This window comes from Cavia porcellus, unplaced genomic scaffold (assembly GCF_034190915.1).
Source record: "Cavia porcellus strain 051 isolate PalLab524CR breed Dunkin Hartley unplaced genomic scaffold, mCavPor4.1 scaffold_20, whole genome shotgun sequence".
Classification (NCBI taxonomy): Eukaryota; Metazoa; Chordata; class Mammalia; order Rodentia; family Caviidae; genus Cavia; species Cavia porcellus.
In genome coordinates, this window is record NW_026947503.1 from 57,921,878 (window position 1) to 57,945,610 (window position 23,733).

Below are 23,733 nucleotides of genomic sequence, written 5' to 3' on the forward strand. Positions count from 1 at the left end.
GCCAAGTAAACCCAAGAAGGGAAAAATGGCCAACTACCACAATAACCATGATGCTGCCCAGCTGAGTGTCGGTTAAGGTGTGAATTAGAATATAACTGAAATGTTATATCATCATATTCCTGTAGTTCTATTAATTAAATTTTATTATGTGCCAGGCACCAGGTTAAGCATTTAAGTGCACTCTCTTATCTATTCCCCTCCACTCCATGAGCTGGGTTCTATTATTAACTGTTTTGTGAAAGAGGAAACTGAGCTAGCACAGGAAGTGTTTAGAAGAGAAGTCAAGATTTGAAGGTAGATCTGTCAGATGTGATTAAATGAGGCACACGGAATAAGAAATCAAGGAACGATGTGCTCACTGCAGTTGTTCTGAGTTGCAAGTTGACAGCTAGAAAGAAGCCACTTTTTTGGTTACCGTGTACTTTATAAAAATTATTTTATATTTTCCTACAGAGTAGATATTAATCTTGTTTTATGGTAGAATAGAATTAAAATTGGGTTTCCTGATGCCAAAGTCTCTCGGTTTCCATGGAATCTTACTGAGAGGAAAAGGAAATGGAAACGAATTTCCATTTCCAATGAAGATCATGCATGCTACTGAGGGTCAAATTCAGAGCTCAAATCTCATTTAAGCAGTAGTTTTACAACGGCAAGCAGAAACACCGAAATGACACCCAGGATTTGGAGACAAGATATTCCTAGAATATCAGGCCCTGATCTGTGGTGGTCTGGGGCTTATATGGGATAAACAGGCAGGAAGTACAGTAGAGGCAGAGTGGCTGGGGATTGTTTTTTACAGTGTGCATCACAATGACTGGTCTTTCTAAGAGGCCAGAAGCAACCAGAACTGGAACAGGAACTATAACCTGAGCAATAAGAAACTGAAGTGTACTGGCTGGGGAGAAGGGATATTTTCTTTTACAGTTTTGACTTCCACTCATGATTACTTATGAGAAACATTGTTTTATTAAAAGTTAACTTTTTAAAATCCACTAATCAACAGTAAAAATCTTAGGGGTATAGGAAAGAAAAAATGCAAAGCCTAGTTTTAATTTGCAATTTGTTTTATGGTGTGCAAAGCACCTTCTTAAGCTTGTAATGGTTTTTCCCATGCAGTTTTATGGCTTTTTCAGTCTCCATTTTTTATAATGTGGAAAGTCTACACAGATCCATAAATATTTATTACACCGCGATTATAGAAGCCACTACCATTTGCGTAGGAGGGTCTTTAATGGGTATTATCTTGTTGGCTCTGCACAGCAGCACTGTGGAGTAGACAGCCTTTTTGACCAGAGAGGAAATTGAGCTTCAGAGTGTTTTCGTGGCTTGCCAAGGGCAAAAAGTTAGTAAGGAAAAAAGCCAGAACTCATCAAGCTTGAGCAGTGTTTTCCTCTGTATTATGCCCATTTTCCTCTTGAGGATCAAAGCAAGAAAACTGGATAATCAGACCTTGGATAACTGAGGGTTAAGATCACCTAAAGATGTGGCACTCTCTTTACTTTGCTTACAAGATTAAAACAAAGAAAGTGAACAAGGAGCTTACCCACGTTCACACTTTCAACCAAGTCTAACTTGAATATTGACCTTGGCTCTGCCCATTTCTGATTGCTGAACCCTGATGACTGATTTCCTTGCAGATATGCGTTAGTGATAAAAGGGGAAGGAAAAGGTAGTAAACTGGAAAAGAGGGACGAGAAAAAGGAAAGAAGAAATTAAAGGACAGTAAAGCAAACTAAGCTAGTGAATCAACAGAAAGGAGACTAGGGAAAAAAAACCCAGGCACAGAAAGAGAAAAGAATTTACCATCAGAATAAAATACAGGTGATAATTCTTCTGGGCGCTTTCCTTCTTGAATTGTCCTACATCCAGCTTCAAAACAAGATCTCAAGTTTCCCTCCATTTAAATGTGCACTTGGAAATAAAATTCATAAATCCCCATTAACTCTCACTGTCTTTGTCATTCTCTAAAGACATACATTATAAGGACCTGTCTGCCTTCCTGTCCTTGAAGTTCCGGCCCCTTCATTACTTATAGCTGGAAACACTTAACCCCTTTGTGTGGGCTCAGTACCATTCTGGATACTTAAACCAATTCAAATTTTGATAAAAGCAAATAAATGTACTCCTTGACCCATGGGCTTACAATATCTTGTGGCTGAGTCTTCTAGCATTTGCCGTGATCTCATCAATGAAGGCCTTCCCTTGTTCCTCAGTTCCTTAACTGACTTTCGTCCTGCCTTTTCCCAAACATTTGCTTCTCAAAAATAACATCAAAATAAAGCCATCTTTACTCTTGCTAAAGTAAAAGAAAAGCTTGCTTTGACAGAGTCTTAATGTCTCGGAATGGGGAGGGCAAAGTTGGGAACTGTGAGGTTTTGCAGTCTAGTGTATTGTATCTTTCAATCTTGAGGCTACAACGGGATAGGAGAGGGATAAAATAGTCTAGGAATGCAGGGAAGTAAAGCAAGGATTTTGAGACTGTAGATTCAGAAGGTCTTGGGGATAAACTATCATTTGTTACTATCTATTGAAAAATTAAAATATTTGAGTTCATTTATTTTTCTAGAAAGTTCCTCAAACAAACAATAAACTTGCTTGTAATTTTTATTTTCCTGGCCAAGAGTTTTTGAAGTGCTAACATCCTGTTACGGAATCCTGGGGACTAGTAAAGTGGCACTGATGTAGCTAGGAAGCTGTGGGGATGCAGGTGGTTTTGTTTCTGTATCTCACCTGTGGTCATTGTTCAGCCTGCACTAAAAAATAGACCCTCAACATCTAGGCATTTGATCAATTTAGGCCTGGTGTTTCAATTTCCAGAAGTTTCATGTTTTCTGTCCTTTTGGCAGGGTCCTTTTGGGGGGACATGAGGATAAAACACATGGCTGGATCATTTGTTATACAGGAATTTTAAGACTCTGGAGGTCACACCTCCAAAAACTGAAATCAGACTTCGTTGTCCACTGTTGAGCTCAGAACCAGTTAAACTAAGAGCACAAAGTCTATCCCCAACCTCAAGAACCAAATATGGGTAATCATTTTGATTATCTAAATTTATGGGGTTTTTTTCTACTTATTTATTTAAAAATTTTTATTAGTACATATTATCAATACAGAATAAAGGGGTTCATTTCATGATATTGATGCATGCACATAATTATTCTCACCTCCCTTATCCCCCTCCCCTGTGCCAACCCTCCTCCCTATCTCTAAAGTCTCTCTTCTAGTTTCTTGTCATATCTCCGTTAATTAACTGAGTTTGGGGAGATTAAAATGGCAGAGTAAAGATCAGCAGCAAAACACAGCCTTTCTAGATCTGGAATCAAGACAACTAAAAAACAACAACTTATTAAGAAAAAATATAGGTCTCTAGAATCAAAAAAGAGCTGATAGGAAAGCTGGGAACTACAGAGAAGCCGAATGCAATGCAGAGAAAAGAAGGAAATGGCCTGGAATGCTAACCCCTGCTTCCAGGGAGGAAGAGCTGCCTCCCCTGACACTAAGTACTTGGAAGCCCAGGCACGGTCTGCAGCTCCGGAGAGAAACAACGACTGGGCTGGCAGCTCCAGGTCCAAGGCAATCTCACAATTCTTGTAAACTGCAAAAACAGTGTAAGGGTTTTACTCTGAAAGTAACTCCATACAGCAGGGTACAGTTGGAGAGGAAATCCAGTGCAGTGTCTGCTGTAATTGAGAGTATTTAACTAGGAGCCATTTTGAGAAGGGGTTAAATGTTTAAGATTGAATAACAGAATAACTACCCTTCAGGGTTACTGAGGCTACCGTACCACAGTGATTGGATGGGAGATAGTTACAAGACGCAACTGCAGAGAGAATGCATTGTGTACTGCAAGCATGCATTAATAATAAAAATTAATGATTTTTAAAAATTTTCCTATTGCTCATAAAATATGCAATAGTTAATAATCTGAGACTGGCTTATTTGGCTTAACATATTGATCTCTTGTTACATCCAATTTTTCATTCTTCTTTATGGCTAAATAACATTCTATTGTGCACACATTACCCATTTCTTTAATCAGTCACCTGCTGAGGGACATCTAGCTTGTGTGCATAGCTGAGCTACTGTCACTGTGCATCTATTGGCATGGGCACTCATATATCTCTACAGTATGTGCTTTTTAATGCTTTTGAGTGTGGCATACCTGGAGTGGCAGTCAGATCAAATGATATTTCTGATTTTCCTTTTCCTGCCTTTGCGCATTCTGCATTTCCACAGTGAATTACTACTTGACATTCCCACCAACAGTGTGGGAGTGTTTCTTTGTCCTTGAGTCTTCACCAGTATTTTGTTTTGTATTTTCTATGGCAGTTATTCTGGGTAGAGAGGTGGAATTTCAATTTAGTTTTGATTTGCACTTCCCTAATGGCTCAAGAGACTGAACATTTCTCATAACTTTTGGGTCATTTGTACTTCTTCTTTTTGAAGTGTCTATTCAATTCACATGCTCATTTTTGGATGGGGTTATTTGGGTTTTTGGAGTTAGTATTTTGAGTTCATTTTCGATTCTGAATGTTAATTCTCTATCAGCATGATTGCTAGCAGAGATTTTCTCTTATTTTGTATGTTGTCTCTTCGCTCAGTTGATTGTTTCCTTTGCTGTGCAAAAGCTTTTTAATTTGATGTAGGCTCATTTGTTGATTCTTGATATTATTTCCTGCGCTACTAGAATCCTATTTAGGAAGTCTTTGCCAGTGCTTATGACTTCAAGTGTTTCCCCTGTGCTATCTTGCAGCAGCTTCAAAGGTTCCGGTCTTATATCTAGGTCTTTGATCCACTTTGCTTTGATTTTAGTACAGAGTGGGAGGTAGGATATTCCACATATGGCTATCCAGTTTTTCAGCACTATTTGTTAAAGAGGCTATTCTTTTCTCCAGTGAGTTTTCTCTCTAGTTATTTTAAATAACATTAAAGATTGCTGAGAAGTCTGTAAGGATATACACTATTCTTCACCTAAAAATAATACACATTTCCTCTTAAGAAGCCAATTATATCTAAATTGATTGTAGTCTGATTTATTACCTTGTCCAATTCATGATCCTGCCAGGCAAGGAGTTCTATGGCCATACTGACCTTGGACAACTCCTATGAATTTTTTTGTATCATATAGTGCAGGGTCTTCCTATGTGTGAACCTGTTGTAGTATATGACGTAAAGAATCATGAGGAGAAAAGAAAATCTAAAATTACCACTTAGGCTTTGATTCTCAAGTCATGGCTTAATTTTCTCCTTAAAACATGTTATCTGATCACAGCTCCTGGAGAATAAACTGATGTTTAAAATGAATCATTGTCTTCAAGATATGCATCAGTTTACCAAAGTGTCATGTCTCCAGCCAATTTGCAGAGAACTTTATGCCACATATTCAGTACCAGTCATTAAGAATTACTTCTCAATCATCTTGGGGCTAAATACTTACATGGGGTTGAAAGATGGTTTCCAATGTTTTAACACTGCTCATCAAGCTTACACAGTCCCAGGCAACTACACTTGGAATATTAAGAAAGTTACAGTGATTAAAGCAACGTGGCACTGGCACAAAAACAGGCATGTGGGTCAGTGGGACAGGACAGAAGAAGCAGAAACAACCCCGGGCATATTTGATCTTTGACAAAGGGACCAAAAACATACACTACAGGAAAGACAGCTTCCACCATGAATCAATGGTGCTGGGAAAATTAGATATCCACATGCAGAAGATTTGAGTGTTGGTCTATGCATCTCACCATACAGTAAACTAAAATCAAAATAGATCAAAGATCTAAACACTAAAGCAGAAACAGTTCATCTGTTGGAAGGTAAAGCAGGTACAGCTCTCATGGACATAGGCATAGGCAAGGACTTTCTGAACAGAACTTCAGTGGGACAAGAAATAATGCTGGGAATCAACAAACAGAACCATACCACATAAAAATCTGCACAGAAATGAAAACAACCAACAGAGTAAAGAGACAACCTACAGAATGGGAAAAAAATCTGCCAGCTGTTCCTCAGACAGAGGACTAACAACAAGACCATAGAAAGAACTCAGAAAAGTTAGAGTCCTCAAGATAAAAGACCTAATCAAAAATGGGCAACTGAAATAAATAGACCCTTCTCAGAACAAGAAGTATAAGTGTCCGGATAAGCCTCACAAAAAATGTTCATCATCCCTGGCATCAGAGAAGTGCAGTTAAAAGCACACTGTGATTATCAGGCTGGGATCACAGGGAGGCTGTTTCTTCTCTAATAAAAGCACTCTGTGCACAAAAACTAAAAAATACATAAATAAATAAAAGCACACTGTGATAACACCTTACTCTAAAAAGAATGGCTGTCATCAAAAAATCTAATAATAACAAATGCTGGTGATGCTACAGGGAAAAAGGAACTCTTCTGCACTTTTGGTGGGAATTTAAACTAGTGCAACCACTATTAAAATCAGTGTGGAGATTCCTAAAAAAAAAAACTAAAAATAGAAATTTTGTTTGATCCAGCTATCTCCCATCAAGGTACCTTCCAGAAAGAGTTAAAATCACTCTAGGATAGGGATCCATGCATACCCATGTTTATAGCAGCACAACTTATAATAGCTACCTCTTGAAAACAGTGTTGTATGTCCAAAGGATAAATGGATATGGAATACGTGGTACTTATCACAATGGAGTACTACTGTGCCAGAAAGAAAGATAAACTTGAGGTGTTTGTAGGTAAATGAATGCAACTTGAGAACATCATGTTAAGTGAAATAAGGTAGCCACACAGGTTTAAATATCACATGGTTTCATACACATATAAAAGATAAATAGGAAGTAGAATAATTCCCTAAATTATTTATTCTGCTGTTTCAAAAAATTTTAATACAAGTGCTAATTTGTTTCATTTATACTACTAGCTTTGTCTTACTTTAGTGAAAAGAAAGTTTTGTACTATTATCTGTTAGGGTTTTTTGTTTGGTTGGGAGGAAGAGGTAATCTTTTCTATCTAGGTTTTGTTCTCAGAGTAGCTACTTTGATGATGATGATACACAGTGTGTTAACTGTGTTATTCTCTTGATATTTTGTTTTATTTTCACATGAAAAGTTTGAAATATTAAGATAATGGAACAGCTCCAAAGCAACTGTGAAATGTCTTACTTGTGACATCAGTGAAAGTGACTGAGATGCCAAAGATACTGTATCTCTTTCTTATTATTCTTCCAAATTTTATTTATGTGGAAGCTGATTTACAAATGCTCCTTGATTTAAGTCATAAACAGATTGGTCAGGATGTCACTGAGAAAAGGTTGCTGATACCTCTGGGTGATAGTACTGAGTACATTGTGTGAATCCCTGGAATATTTGGTTGTGTCTATGTGTGATAAGGTACAGTCTAGAATCAGAAATGATAATCTTAGATGTTGTGGCTACCCAGTTAAAATTCATACAAGATTTGATGAATCCCAGGAGGAACTGATTTCATTGTCATCAAAGCCCATGGTAATAACTGAAGTCAGGAATGACTAATAATCTCTGGAAATGTTGCTAATTTGAGCTTTAGAGTTCTATTTGTTCTGTGTGCTTTATACCTATCCTGATGACTGGGCCCAGCACTGACAGTAATGGGCCTGCTTAGGTAACAGAGCTTTGCAGTGTTTATATAATAGTTCTAGTACACCAATTCTCTTTTACTGCATAACAAGTTACCAACAATGTAAAGACTTCCTGGTAACTTGGCTGGAGTCTGCCTGCAGGTCCTAGAGGCTGCTGTGGTTCCTTGCCACAGGGGCTTCTTTGCATGGCTACTTACTTGATGAAACTGGGAAGGAGAATCTTTGAAAAAATCTGCTAGCAAAAAAGTCACATGTGGTAGTCACAGGTATAGTGTCCCATCATCTTACTGCACTGGGTAGAAGTAAGTGAGCGGTCCTGACCACAGTCAATGGTGGAAGATTACATAAAGGCATAAACTCCAAGAAATGAAGGTCATAGGGAACCAGATGAGAGAAAAAGAAAACTCGCCACTAGATCAATAGCTTGGGTTTCCCTAAATTGGAATCGCTACATCAAAAATTCCCTTTTACAATTGTTAGAACCACAGTTCTCCAGAAAAGAACGGATAAATAAATCCCAAGAATGGGCAAACAACAAATAAGATACATTTACAAATTTGTTGCAAAGACGGATATCTAAAATCCATTTGGAGATTCGTAAAGTCTCCTGAGCATTCAGCTCTTGTCCACGTCTCACCCTCACAGTTCTATCAGTACCACCCTCATGACAGTGTAATACATGCAACAGAGACAACCTGGGGAAATTTAGTAGCTTCCCCCCACAATGAGTTAGTAGCTACTTTGTCCTTGACAGTTTGTCTTTGAAGTGGTCGGTAATTTCATGTAAAATAAAAAATTTTGCAAGATTTCACTTGAGAGGTTTTCTAGCCCTTCTAAAGAATCACGCTTAGAGCATCAGAGATTATTCTCATGCACTTTCCATCTGAATTTTTACCAGTATCACTTCTCTTGCTTCAGGTCGCATCACTGGTATGCTATGAAACCTCTTTGAACCTCCCCAGTAATATGATGTCTTGTACAATCATTCGGGCTGGAATCATGGCGAGTGCTGCCTGTTTGGCATATTGAGCTGCAGGAATTTGCTCTGTTCTCTTTATCATCAGCATTTGTATGCGATCCTACCTTTGTCACTGACATCGCCTTAGAGAAGTAGAGAACATGCAGAAACCACTTTGTAGGGAGCCGAGTGACAGGCATTGCTGCCTCGATGTCTCTCTCTCTCTCCTATGGGCACTGCATCTGCCTACATTAACCATAATCCCCTCCTGCTTACGTCACGTATCCGGATGTGATGGTGACCCTGTTGTATTCATCTGTTTAACCTCTTCCTGTCCCAGTTCCCGCCCTTAGCCTATAAAAGGTGTGATTATTTTCTGAATAAACCGGAAGCTTGATCGGATTATTTCGTCTTGCTTTCGTCTCTCTTTTGTCTCCCCTATGTCTTTTATTTAATCCCCGTTTCCCCTCCAGGAGTTCTGAGCTTGTTGATCTGCAGGCCGGATCACTACTTAACTTTGCTGATCACCAGAATTGCAGTTCCTTTTGTGGAAAAGAACCTCTTTTTTTTTTTTTTTAATAAAGCATTCCAAAATTATGGGCTAAAAAAAATAACAAAATTAGGGACTACATCTCCTATCAGTGAGAATTACCCTTTAATTTCTAGATAACTGAGAAGATCTAGTACATCTAATCTAATCTGGGATAGTTTGCTTATGATAACAACCAATATTCTCGCCTGTATGTTGCTATGTCAGTCTTAAGCTATGATCCATCTACAAATAAGATCAGGTCTAAGTTTTTAAAAATTATTGCTAATAAGTTTATTCAGAGCATAGAGACTTTGTGAGGAGAGGGTAAACAGTTATAAATTTCTTATGTTTTCAGGTAATGGAAGAAAAGCATCAAGATTTTCTTTTAAGTACCACAGTGATAAATGGCAATACATGAGAGAAAAATAGGGTTTTCTACAAGGTAAGCCTTCTCGCTGAGAAGCACTGTGTGTTTTCAGTCAGCAGCGATGGTTGCGCAGTATGAGGAACCATCAGATCTAAAGGAGAAGCCTGAACGAGTCGCCAGATGCCTCCATGGGCTCAGCTACCGTGGCTACTGATGAGGTAGGCGAGTTGTTGCCAAGGACATATTCCAACGTCTCAGTTACAAAGGGCAGGAAGTGTCCAAGGTTGTTGGACAGCTAATAATTTGCCAAAGATGTGTTCAAATTCAATGTCCCGGAGAAGAGGCTTGGTTACTGAAAACCTTGTTAAGTCTTATGGCAGAGTGGCAACTGGGAAAGTTGAGAACCCTTTGTAGCTGGGAAACAGAGTGAGGAGCCCTCTCGGTTGCCTCTGGCCTAGTAAATTTAAGGTGGACTGTAATTGGTTCAGAGGAAAGTGTTTACTCCCTTAGATCAGTCATGCCCAGATGGAGGCGTCCTTTGTACTTTTTCTGTAAAGGGCCAGATAATAAGTATTTTAGACTTTGTGAAACATAAGCTTTACACCGCAACTATTCAGTTTAGTTGTTGTTGTGTTAAAGTAACCACAGACAATAAGTAAAGGAATGGGTATGGAATAAATGTTCCAGTGAAATTTTACTTACAAAAGTAGGCAACATGCTGGTTTTGGTGAGTGGCCAGAGGTTGCTGATACTTGTTCTAAGTACTGAGGTTACTTTCAAATTTTCACTTTTTTAATTTAAAAAGCAAAACAGAAAAAAGGATAGAAATGATACAGAATTTCAAAAAAAATTATAGGACATTAACACTAGTTAACATTGCATATTGTTTTCTTAGAAGTAGTTGTTCAGGTTACAAGATTTATGCATAAAAGTGATCAAACAATCAATGAAAGCGCAAACTTTTCTTTTTGATAAACCAACAGAGATTAGTAGTACAGTTCTCTATCCTGTACACACACACGTATGCCTATATACATGCAATCTTTTCCCTTCTTCCTTTTCACCGTCCTCCTGTCCCAGTTGTTCTTTCCTTTTGAACACTTTGTTTCCTTTCATTGTCACAATATCTATTGTACATTTTGGGACCTCATGGCTTCACTGAGCTGAAACAGTAAGCAGAAGATGGAGTCAGTCTGAGAGCTCACCTCACTTCAGGACCTCACCAAAGGTCATCCATCTGGCCCACCAAAGGAATCTAAGCTCCGGGGGTGCCCACCAAAGAGTTCTAAAACCTAAGCGTGCCTCAGTATACTTCTGAGGCATAACTGTCCAGGCTGTTGATTTTCCTTGGAGAAGGCAAAGAAGAATTGACTATTTTAAAAGGCACAAAAGAATGTAAACTGCAGATATGCCACTATACCATGTGTAGTTTTAGAAGGCATCTAACATAAACTACCACTGAAGTTTGGCCCTCCAAGTGAAGCCTCAAGGGGCTATTTATAGCCATGAGGTCCTGATGAATTTGTACTGCCTAGCAGGGTCAGGATAAACTATAATGGGCCCTTTATTAGGCTTTCTCCAATCAATTTGCCTTTTCTTAGCTTCTAATTTGTGTTTCATTTGCAAATTTGGGGAGAAATGGCTTAAGATGTGTAATGAAGTAGATAAAGTGGGTAACAGTAGTGAGAAGGTTTAGATTAGATATTGGTGGACTTTCAGAGTTGTCCAATTTTGAGTCTCTGTAAATATCAACAAAACAACATGTGAATAGAATAGTCCAGTTTTTCTTTAGCTCAGTATGAGAGAGTACCTCCTTCCCAAAATTTTAGCGGTGTGTCAGAGGGTGGGAAGGCAAAGTTGGAATATTTGTATTTGGAAATTGGTTTGAGGTGGGCCTTGCACTGTGAAGATTCGATTAGGATTACATATCATGATGTAATAGTATGGGACTATAATTTAGGTTAGGAACTATAAGTAGAAGGTTACTGCACACTGTTTACCAATTTACCTGAGTCTGGTGAGCTGAACACTCCCATATAATAAGTCACCTGGAGCACATTTGTTACTTACATAGGCATCAAGGGATAACAGCCAATACCTCTGTCTTGTTTACTTTTCTTTCATTGCTGGGACAAGATATTCAACTCCCAAAATGGAGGGATTAAAAGGTTTATTCAGCTCACTGTTTGTGGAGGTTTCAGTCCATAATCAGCTGGCTCTGAGGCAGGGTGGCGTGGCACTGGGGCAACACATCAGGGCAGCAGCCAGAGCAGAAGGAAGTGGGAGAAGCAAGCCTCTTTTCTTCCCTTATATTGTATACAGGCCACTTTTCTAGGGAGGGTGTAGCACTCACAAAATCTCTATGCCCTCCTCTTGCACAGGATGAGGATATTTACAAAGGATCCTGGATCCTGCTGAGTCTTTTAGTTAACCTTCTAAATGCTTCAAGTTGACACAATGTATCAATCATAACAGCCTCAAAGTTTAGGAGAGTTTTTTGGGGCAGAGATGAAACTCAGTAAGCCTCACTTGCATGACAGCTAAGGGAATAGAAAGTGGACCCTCTGAGTTTGACACCTGGGGAACCGCTAGTTACTGGATTAAAATGCTCAAGAGCACCCTTTTCCAGTGCAAATCACAGCATAGGGGGGCTATTTTGTCCAGTCCATCCCCATCTCGGGATGCTTCCTTCTCAGGTCATCTACAGCTGTTCCTAGGACAATTGACAGAGGAGGCAGAAGTGGGTCAGCCCAAGCCCACTCAGGGGATTGGCCTGCCACCCCTGGAATGTATATCATCCTGGAATAATAAGGTCACTTTGATAAAGACAGTGGAGTAGAAATGCAGTATTAACACAGTCAGTGAGCTGTGTGGGTGCAGACGGTTTCTGTTCTCCTGCTTGCATTCCTGGTCATTTTCTGCAGGCTGTTGTTATCCTGAAAGGACGTGGGTCCTGCCAGGCTGCTGGGACTAGGTCTGATCTTTCACTCGTGGTAGCTGGCTCTCCACAGTTTTCCACAGAGCCACTCTCCTTGCTGTCCACTAGCCCCACCCATATCCAGTTGTTTGTTGTAACTTTGTCAATTCTTCCTGGCTTCATTTCTTTGTCTTCAACTATCTGACTATAAATCTTCTGCCAAGCCTTGCTTGTAACCTTCTTCCAGACTCGCCAGCATGGTATAATGGATTTGAATCCTGGCTGTCTTATTTACCAGCTGCACTGTGCTTCTCTCTGGCCTCATTTATCCTTTTTCTTTCTTTTTTTGGTCCAGGGTGGGGACCTTTCATAATTTAATGACTCACTCCAATAGGTCTGCCTGGTTTCTGATTCAGGGCCATTTCACACTTGGTCGGCTTTTTCCCAAAAGAGCTTTTCTGCAGAAACCAAATGTCCTGAGAAAACTTCAAGCTATAGACAAGAGTTAGTTCTTAAACTTCCTAAATCCCTGGCTTCTTAAATCTGCTTACTTCAGATTTGTTGTCTTTTCCATTGAAAATCCTGTCTCCTCTCTCTGTGTAAGCTAAAACTCCCTTGTGATATTTTGTAGTTGGAGATGAAAACATTATGTCTTCGCTAGGGTGCATCTTTCTAAGAACTTCATAAGTACTGGAGTTAAAAACCTCAGAAACACTCCAAAAGGGAAATCACACACTTGCCTTCTATTTATGCGCGGGATCTCTGGTTGTTTTCTACTTTTCCCATATGGATTTCACTAACATGAAAACATCTTATCCTGTCCCCAGTATTTCCACATTGACAAAGGAAGGCTTCAGGCTGCCAAATGTGGAGGAGAGCCAACACGGTAACTAGATAGGAGTCCCAGTTAATTGTGTGATTATGAGGCAGGGCCTTCAGTGTGTCCTTGAGGACCTCCTTGCCCCATGATGCCCTCTAGTTACTTCGGCTAGAATCTACTTTCAGGAAATCTCTTGAGCCCATCTCTACCGGGTACTTATGGAGGATACCAGGGAGAGCGAGCTGCTTCCAGCACATTTGCACCACAGCTTTGTTCACTGAGGATGGAGAGACCCTCAGCACCAGCCTTTATTTATTACAGGGGAAAATCTGGCAAGTGGCTTCCGCGTACATGTCTGCTCTCAGAAATTCACATCAGCCCCACCCTGGCAGGGTGTGAAACTTGCTGCCCTTCAGGAGAGAAGATCTTGAGTTGAACTGGTATTTGAGGCCTAGCTACAAGCCCCTGAATAACATGTGAGGATCCCTGAGTTCAGGAAAACTGGTAAGGAATAAGTACCTGAGCTAGAAAATCACGGCAAACACTTTCTGCAGATGTCATAGCAGCTTTTTAGTCAGCCACAGTAGAAAAGTATACATCCTGTTTATGCACTTTGATGTGAAAAACGTATGCGAAGCAGTGCTGCTTTTGAAAATGCAAGGCTCCTGGTGCTCGGGTCTCAGTTCCCTGTCTGCCGTTGGTTATCTGTGTGACTTGGAGCCCACCACTGCTTCCTTGATCATTCTCACCTAATTCCTCAGGTTTAAGGTTTTAATTACAGTTTTGACCTGCGAGGAGGTGTTGCTACATTCCAGGGGAGACATGTTGATTGAGATGGACCTGGGCTGCTGCGTGGGGAGCTGGAGACAAACGCAGCTTTTTCAAGTTTCCCAGGCAGGGTGTGAGATTGCTGAAGCTTAACACCTTTTACATATTTTAAAACTATGTTTCTGCATATTCAGGCATTCAGACTTCTACATTTTCACACAGAATGATTCTTTTTATCAGTATAAATAGTCTTCTTTCCATAGCTGATGCTATTTGCTTTGAATTCTATTACGCTGATATTTTCTAAGTTTTCTCTTGGTTAATGAAATATTGTTAAATCTATTACATCTTTGTTTTCGATTTTTCTAGCTCTTTTTCTATGAACAGCAGTCTCCCCTCACCCATGCTTTGTTTTCTGTTGTTTTATTTGCCTGTACTCAGCTATGGGTAGTCTGAAAATGTTGAATAGACAATTACAGGAATAAACAATTCACAAGGTTTAAACTGCATGTCATTCTGAGTAGTTCATGAAATCTTTTGCTGAGCCACTCCAGCCCACTTGGGACACAAATCATCTATTTTGGTTCAGTATATGCACACTGCATATGTTATTCACTTAGTAGTCATTTTGGTTATAAATCGACTGTCACAGTGTCACAGTGATTATGTTCAAATAATCTTTATTTTATTTGTTAATGACCCCAGATCGCAGTAGTAGAGCTGGAAACCTGGATAGTAAAAAGCTTTCTTTTAGGTGAAAGTACAATATAATATCTTGAGAGAGAGGCCACATTTACACAATTTTACAACAGTACATTGTTATCACTGTTCTAGATTATTATTAACTTCTTACTATGCCTAGCTTATAAATTAAACTTTATCATAGGCATATACACAGAGGAAAAACAGTGTATATAAAGTTCAGTACTATTTGTAGCTTCAGGGTGCTCCCGGAGATCTTAGCTTGTGCCTCCTGCAGGAAAGGGGTAACTAGCACACATGTGTAGGAAGTATAGCTGAACTTAATTCTCCCACAATTTGATCGAGAAATTCAGCACATTGATATTTCTTGCAACTGATGATATAACTGGACTTGTTCCTAATTTACTTTATTGTTTCAATTTCCATCCCACCCTTAGTTCTCTAATTCTCTGCCCCTTTGCCATTTTTTCTTGTTCTTCCTTTTCTCTTTTTTTCCTTCCTTTCTTATTTGTTTTCTCGTTTATCCTATTGACCACATTTTTGTTGCTGTTCTAGCAGTCTAAAAGGTGTATATTGTATACTTATTCTTCTAGAAATTTCACTTAAATTTATAGCACAGAACTTAATTTATCTTACTATCTAGACACCAAAATTGTTCAGTATTTATATCAGCCTCTGATCTTACCTTTCCTGCACTGAGACAAGAAATTTAGCTCTTTCCAATGCTTTCTTTGTCTTCCAGTCTACCTGTCACCTTTCATGTTGATGTGGTTTTATGTGTCAACTTGACAGGAGCAAGGGACACCCAGAAAACTGGTAAAACTATGTCACAGCGTGTCTGTGAGGGTGTGGAATAGTGGACTAAGTAAAGCAGATGGCACGGGGATGCCCAGCAATACGGGTGGACAGCACCCAAGCTGCTGAGAGCCCGCACAGAGAATGAAGGTGCAGGAGACACACTTGGTTGCTGTTTGAGCAGGGACGTTCTTCTCATCCTGCCCTCCGACCCCAGCCCTCCAGGCTCCTCTGACCCTTTGGAGTTGGCCTAGGACAGACATCATCGATACCTTAGAACTTCGACTGAATCACACCACTGCTTTCTTGGTTCCGGCAGCTTGAAAGGGCAGATTATAAGAATTTTCATTCTCCGTAACTGTGTGAACCAGTTTCTAGAATGAACCTCCTCGTGTATACATGTGTCCTGTCCTTCTGCAAAACCTTAAATAAGATCACTATTTTCCAAGAGTCTTAGTTGCAGACTATTATTAATTTTATGTTAATAATTGTTTAGATCACTATAAAATGTACTTACTCATTTGCTCACCACTTGTCAATTTCTGATTTTGCCTTTTTTGGGAATACTTTTCATTTTTATGGAGTATATAGCTAATTAATTTAGACAATTGTGTGATAAGTTTTTCGAGTATTTGTAGCCTTGCCATTTGTTATCTTGCACTCTCACTTCAATATTAATTTGAATGGATATAAGATTCTAGAGTCAAATTTCCTTTTAAAATTCTGCAAATAATATCTTTACAGGATCTGTTCGTTTGTGATAACTTAAAATCAATGAATCATAAAAATATGATAAAGTTATTTGGAATTTATGAACAATTCTTCCAATTAACCCTTGGATCAAAGAAATAATCAAAACTGAAATTCTAAACTGAGACATAATATAAAGGACAACACTTCATACTAAAACTTACATTACACAGGTAAGTCAAAACGTAGAGGAAGCCATAAGGCCTAAGTATTTTAATTGTTAATAAAATAAAACTAGAAACAGAGAGGGCATTTGTTAGCCAAATTGAATTTGAGAAAAAAAGGCAAAAAAAAAAGCCTTTTTAAGTCCTTGTCTTCATTGCAGGTAGCACTTTTATTGTTAATCTTGACAGATAAAACTTCAAATTATTTGGAATTTATTTTGTTTGAAGACACCAGAATGGATCTAATTTCATTTAGAAAATATGAAATATTTTGAAATATATCAAAATATCTAGCAAGTTGACTCAATATTTGTTTCATAATCCATATGTTCTCCTCTAATATAAAGCTCCACTTTAATCATATAAGGTATTCTTAAATGAACTTTGTCTAGTTTTAGAATGTTTAGTACTGTTCCAATCATATGAATGTACGTTTCAGCATATTTCCTGCTGTTTCAATTTCTGTAGCCTTTGTCATGAGGATATCTTTCTTTTAAAACGATGTCATTGACTCTTTGTCACTTCTTTAATTTTTACATGATTTACATTTTTTTAAATGGAGAATTTGAATGGAATATAGATTAGATTAAAGAGAATTAAGATCTATATTAATCCCATCTATGAATAAGATGTTCATTGTCTTTTAAAAAATTTTAGACTTCTGCTTTTCATTTCAGCAGATAGAGTTTGGACATCATCATTCCCATCCTTGGTACTGGAAAAATCCTGAACAAACTAAAAATTAGGAACACCTATTATCAGAGAATTAAGTTTACAGGGTAATCCAATGTCCCAAAACTAGAGAGAAAGGAAATACAAAGCAGTTTAGTAAAACACAAGCTATTGGAACCAATAATTTAAAGTATAATAATTAGCTACTGGAAACTCAGGATAAACTAGCTTGAGAGCAAAAAACTTTCTCCCAGTTCACTGAAATTTTCATGAGCCATCTCCAGGAGCTACAGCAGATTCCCTCTCATAGTGGCTGTCTCTCTTCTCTGTTGGTGGCCCAGAAGCCTGGGGAATAGGACAAAGCCCCTTCCTTCCACCTGCCTTTTCCTATGCCCCTAATATACTTCAGAAGAAGACTGGATTCGAATGTTTAAGCAGGTCTGTCTTTTGGATTGGTTGTTTAAAAAGACATTGTCCCCTTTACACACTACAGGAGTGGTTCCAATAGACATAGCATTCAAACAATACAGAAAGAGCTGGGAACCAAGTGTGAAGTGCTCTGTGTTTAAAGAAAATAAACACAGATGCATTTGTAAGGAAGTCCCAGATAGGGGGACTCACTTGTAGGATTTCATAAAGGTTGGAGATTAAACCAGAAGTAGGCCACTAAAGAGTCCACACAGATGATGAAGAATTTACACAATTTCACAGTGGGCCAAACGAATGAGGTAGAAATATTCACTGCATATTATAAATTGGTTTGAGAACCATACTTTACATAAAAATATCAAAATCAAGCAGAACTGCTGCTGGATAAAACTTTAGATTTTATTTAGTATAATGCTTTAGGTGATAATAAATGCTGCCCCCAAAAACTTAGAGATACCACTCTTGGCTAAGTATATCTGTTAGAATTTTACTTAACTATAACAACCAGAAACTCTTACCTTAATGAATTAGAAAAAGTGGAAATAATTTTTCTTACATACAAGAGCATTGTAAGGGTAAATTACTGACCGTGGCTCAGGAACTGGATGCCGTCAGGACCAGGCTCCTGCAATTCTCTTGGTCTTTCTCTACTGTTAGAAAATGCCTCCAGCCACCACGTCTCTGGTCAAGATAGGAACAAGGGAAAAGGACTGTGCCAAACTTGTTTATCAGAGAAGCAGAAAGTCTTAAGGGAGATTGTTTTGGCAGATTTACTTAGAAAACAGAGACTTCTGGCAAGATTTTAAGTGTTATTGCTTTCTAGAGAACTACTATCCTCAGCTGCCAAGAGTGAGGTAAAAGAGGGAAGCAAATGAATGTGGTCCATTTCCCACCAGTCATTGCTCCTCTGCCCGTGGCGCTAAGAAACACAACTGTCGTGTGGCAGGTCCACCTTTGGGCCACATGAGATGTTGCTAGATAAGCCATGTGGACGAACCATGCCTAGGAGTGGTCCGACAGATGGACTCACAGAAAGAGAATTTACCTCCTGGTTCTGTGTCAGCGTCTATCCCACTGTTTTAAGTTCTTCCCCTAGAAATTAATTTTCTTATATTTAAGGGCTGTATTATCCGGGCCCTTTAGCAGTAGGAGGGAGCTCAATTTCCATGTGGCACCTCCTCGGAGTTTGGGAATAATAAATAGAGGACTCAGAGACTCTGGACATTGGATTCAGATGGCAGAACCACACACAGCACGGGGCTCAGCACAGAAACACTTGAAATGGAGTAAGTGTCTAAGTGTGCAGGGGCAAGTGTGTCTAAGCGAGATGAGTAGAATGTGAGGAACCATTCAAGATGTATCTGATGCAACACATGAGCTGATGTCAGACCTGTGTCACGTGGCCACACTCAGCTGAACGGGAGGAGGAAATACCTTGGAACTAAACACGTGGTTGACCCTTCAGAAATCTGAGTTTGGTTGGCAAAGATGGTGGAGGAATTGAAACTTTGTGAGTAACAGTAGATCCAGAGAGTGATTTTATTACATACAACAGTTCTCAGCTTTCCTAAATTAAGAGAAAAAAATTTGTTGCAAGGATATTAGTGGTTTTCAGGGAAAATTAAAGGAAAAGTGGAACAGTCAAGTTCTTTCTTATTTGGAAAAAAATTGAGAACTATAGAATCCCAGGTAGCCAGAACCACACCAAAGCCATGCCACATTCAAGGCACTGCTGGGGTGCTTTGGTTGCTGGAGGCGGGATGTTGACCCTGATCCTGCTGCCATTGGACAGTGGAGGCTGCCATCTTTATCAATGAAGTTCACGAATTGCTTATTGGCAGGTGGTTCTTCAGATTTAAATTCCTAGGCAAAAACATATAATTAGTTTACCCAGGTGCTCAGCCCTCACAGGAAGGATGTTAGGGAAAATTATCTGGCCCTTTCGGTTTTCATTCAGGTGGACAAAAGATCCCACCAAGAACCACAATTGCTAATTCTCTACATTTATTAAGAGATTCAAATGTTGGAAAGCTAAAAGAAATTGGAAAATTACTATCCCCTGGTTCACTACTACATTGACTAACATAGCCCAAACTCATATTCTTCCCCTCCAAAATGTTCTGAGGAAATACAGCGTGACTATCTTTCTAACAACCAAAAACATACTGAGTCTGTTCTTATATTGAAGCATGCACAGTCTCCCAGTTACTGAATTCATCTGCAGGTGCAGGGTCCTGGGTGAGGAATGGACCTTGTCCGGGTTTGACAAGATACTGTCTTAACAGTCTATGACAAATGGGCTCTCCACTGAGTTTACTTGCCACCCACACGCCTTATGGATGAGCCGCCTCTCTTGAGTCTCTTCATATCCCCCAAATTTCACTGTCCCAGGCATGGTCGACCATTTGTTTGTCTTGACTGCTGCCACTCTTGGTGGGAAACCGGGAAGGTCACTGCTGCTCCTCATGGGTGTAACCACGGGAGGGAGGATTCACTGTCTGACATGTAGACCTACGAGGCTCCTAAAAAGCGATGAATGCCTTGGACTATTGGTCAGAGGCATAAAAGGAATAAAAATAGAAAACCAGGGTCAAATAAAGAGCATGTGTAGGCCTTTGAGAGTGGTCCTAAAGCAAATTGATGTTTCTGTCCAGTGTCAGAACCTTCAAGAATCATCTGCTGCCAAAGACCTCTCAGTCTTGCAGTTATCTTAATTCTCTTTTTCTCATGTCACACTTCCAATCCATTTGGAAATCTTAATGTGTCTACCTTCAAACTGTATTTCGAGCCCACTCACATCTCAGTGCCACTCTCCTGGCCCATGGAAACACAGTCTCTCCTGTAGGCTATTGAAACAGCCTCCCAAATGGTTTCAGAGATTCCAAATTTGCTTGTTCTTATCATTTTATTCTTTAATGAATAGACCGAGCATTATTATAAAATCCAAGTCAGATCTTGCATTCCACTGTTCAGAATCCTCTGGTGGTTTCCTGTTTCTTTCAAAGTAAAAGACATGTTTTGAAGTCCCATTAAGCTGTTGTACATCTGTTTCCACCAGTTTTAACATGTGATATCTTACTATATTTTACTTTATGTGATAGTATAAACAAAATTTTTTATAGGCAAAGAGATAATATAGAAACTGTCGTTCATTTTCTGTTAACTGGTTCTAAATACCCTTTAACTTCTTCATTCTCTTGAATAGCTGCAGACTGTCTTGATATGCTTGATGCTATAGTATATGAAGTTATACTCAAATAATACAAGGAAGGAGGCACTATGGTGACTACTATTACGTTAGATTATCTGGGGGTGAAACACAATGATGCTTAAATTGTTTGGTTCTGACCTGCGTTGTTCTAATACAATGTCCTCTTTTATCTTAATCTCTACACTTTTTAAAATTAATCTATTTTTCTCTTACATTTTTTTTCAATTAAGGGAAAACTAAATTAAAAAATAGTGGGATATATTATAGTAACTTTTTGTTTTCCTATTAACCTGATATGAACCCCAGTATTGCTCTCCCCATCTTGTTCTGTCAGATTTTACTATATTCTATTTTGTTTGATAGTATCAAGTTTGAGGGTATAGGCAACCACTTTGAAGGCAATAAGATTCCCATTATGGTTTGACTATTATCTTCTTTTGAAATCCTGTAAGGTCTCCAGTGTAGGTTTTATTGGTCTTGTTCTGCACTGTTTGGATCAATTCTATTATACCTGATGATATAGGCAACTCTTTTTAAAAATAGCAAGAGACACAATGGTACCCATTTTTGATCACCTGATATTCTATTTTTGCATCATGTACTATGCCCATTCTTCTGTTCTAACCAACTCTGTTTTGTTTAGTCACGTTAGGTTTTATTCTTTTCAAAAAAAGTAATAAGAACTGTGGGAGTAAAAAAAAAAAAAAACCCCCAAATGTAATTGTTATTAAAAAGAGAAGAAAGGAAGGTGGTCTAAGTGATATAACTATATGTATGTTTGAGTGTGTAGGATAGAAATCCATATTACTGAGCTTTTGTTGGATCATTGAACGGCACTGTCTGCAATCTCATTGTATGAATGTACACTTTATATGCTTTAATTTTATAATTTGGACAACTGTTTCTAAGATGACAATATGTAACCTATTAACTAATGATATCTTACTGTATTTTTTTCTTGAAATTCTGTATTATTTGTACCCTTTTACTGCTTTGTTTTTTTTTTTATTTCCTTTCTTTTTTCTCTCTTTAAATTAAAAAAACAAAAAAACAAAGTAAAAGACAACAGTCGCCCAAAGATTGGGCTTCCTGTGTCTGTCTGCCTCACACACTGGACTCCCTCTACTCCAGCTTTAACTGTTTTGCTGCTCCTCCAACATGCCAGCTGCCTTTCCACGCCAGGATCCCTAAGGTGCTCTTTCTTCTGCTTTACTTCCAAATATGTCCTTATAGCCAAATGTTACCTTTGCAGAGGAGGGCTTGAACTTACTTTTGAAAATTTCAGTCACTGCCAATACACCACCACTCCAGATGCTTTCCTCCATCTTTTCCAGAGTTACCAATAATTTTTAATATGATTTACTTATTTGTAGTGTTTTTGTCCATCTCCCAATATGTTCTCCCATCAGAGGAGGGACTCCTTGTGTTTTGGCATTCCGGGATCCTTGGCATTTAGTTCCCAGTATGGAGTAGAAGTTCAAAAATATTCGTGGAATGGGTGAGTGTACTTGAATGCGGCTGTAAGCTCTGGTATTCCATTTCTTGTTCATGCTAGCATATTGCAAGGACCACAGAGAAGTTATCAGAGAGCACAGCCAGGGTTGGGGAAGGTGTGGCCTGATGGAGATATTTCTATACTTTATTTGAAACTTAATGAAATGTATCTATAGAATCAGGACAGCAGACAGTGAGCGAGGAAACAGAGACCTTTGGGAGACACACCAAGCTCACATTACAGATTCGTAGCAGAATGCAACACACTTTCCCTAAACACAGCAAAGATCCACTTCCTTTTGTTAAAAGAAGATAAAAACAAAAATGATTTTTAAAATGCACAGAGGCCTGACATGTGGGCGTACATTGTAAAATTCCTCTAATGCATAATATTCTTGACTGTCTAGTTTCAGAGCTTATTCATTTCTGTCATTCGAGTGTTATGCACCATCAGGATGGCTGTGGCAGCTAAGAAAACACAGAAAACACATAGCACGGAAAAAGACTCAGTCACAACAAAGGCTGCCTTTCCTTATCAGCATGAACCCAAGAAACCAGTGAGTGCCCCCAAATATACATCGATGAGGATGCGGTGAGTCACCGTATGACTCACAGCTCACAGACCACTGCAGCACAGAAACATGAGGAATAATTTACTGCCTAGGCCAAAAGGACTTGAAAGAACTTTCCCACCCACCACATGAGTGATATATCAAATTAGGGATAAGGCGCCATCGCTTTCTTCTTTTTGGAGTGGATTAGCTCTCCCTCTTCGTGAGGCTCCCCCAGAGACGCAAGGCTAGATAAGCCTCCGGTTTTCCTAATAATCTTCGCCCAGTAAACGGTTCTATTCCTGTACCTGCCGACTTGGGCTTGTTCTGCAAACAAATCTAGTCTGCAAGAGTGCCTCAGCCCACAAAAATGTACTTCATCACCGCTCACAGCAAGATGGCTTCTTGGATCAATGTTTTATTCCTGCCCTCCCTTGACCATGACACTGAACAGACCCATAATAAACTGTCTCTGACTGAACAAGCAAGAAATTATTCTCAGGCCAAGACATTTTGTTCTTCAAAACTGTTTCTCTCTTTCGCTTGTAAGAATCAAGGACCCAGAGACCACATTTAAGGGCGGAAAGACTGTGGAAATGTTCATACTTCTGGGGGAAAAAGCATTTTATTTTCAAATGCCTCAGGGGGCTGCTGTGTTACTCCCACGAACTGTTGCATGTATTGGTTTCATTGTTTCTGTCCCTCTCAGAGAAGGGATCCTGAAAGTGGAAGCCCTGCTGGAGAACTCGAGGCAAGGCCTTTCTGGGAGCTCGAAGCACCCCCTTGAAGTCCTGCTCCTCCTGGGCTTTGCCCACAACGGCCAGGCTGTCTCTGGGCTTCACCGCACCGCACCGCACAGTGAGACCAGGTCTTCTGGCGCAAGTGGCTGCCTGGCATCTGGCTTTTCTCTCCTTCACTAGGCAGCGCTGTTAAAAACAAGCGCTTCCATCCACCTTACATCCCTCGGCTGCTCTGGAAGGACACCCTCAGGGGACAGTGCTCTTCTCATGCCTGT

At 39.3% G+C, this 23,733-nt stretch overlaps 1 long non-coding RNA gene across 3 annotated transcripts in view; it reads right to left on the reverse strand.

Moving 5' to 3' along the window:
- Positions 1–23,733, reverse strand: part of LOC134471808 (uncharacterized) — a 71,355-nt gene that overhangs the window by 39,844 nt on the left and 7,778 nt on the right. For 2 of the 3 annotated variants that reach the window (XR_010041481.1, XR_010041479.1), the window contains exon 2: positions 18,051–18,143. The exons of the other annotated variant lie outside the window; for it this stretch is intronic. This is a non-coding gene — a long non-coding RNA (uncharacterized LOC134471808). The remainder of the gene's footprint in view (positions 1–18,050; positions 18,144–23,733) is intronic. 3 annotated transcript variants of the gene reach the window in all.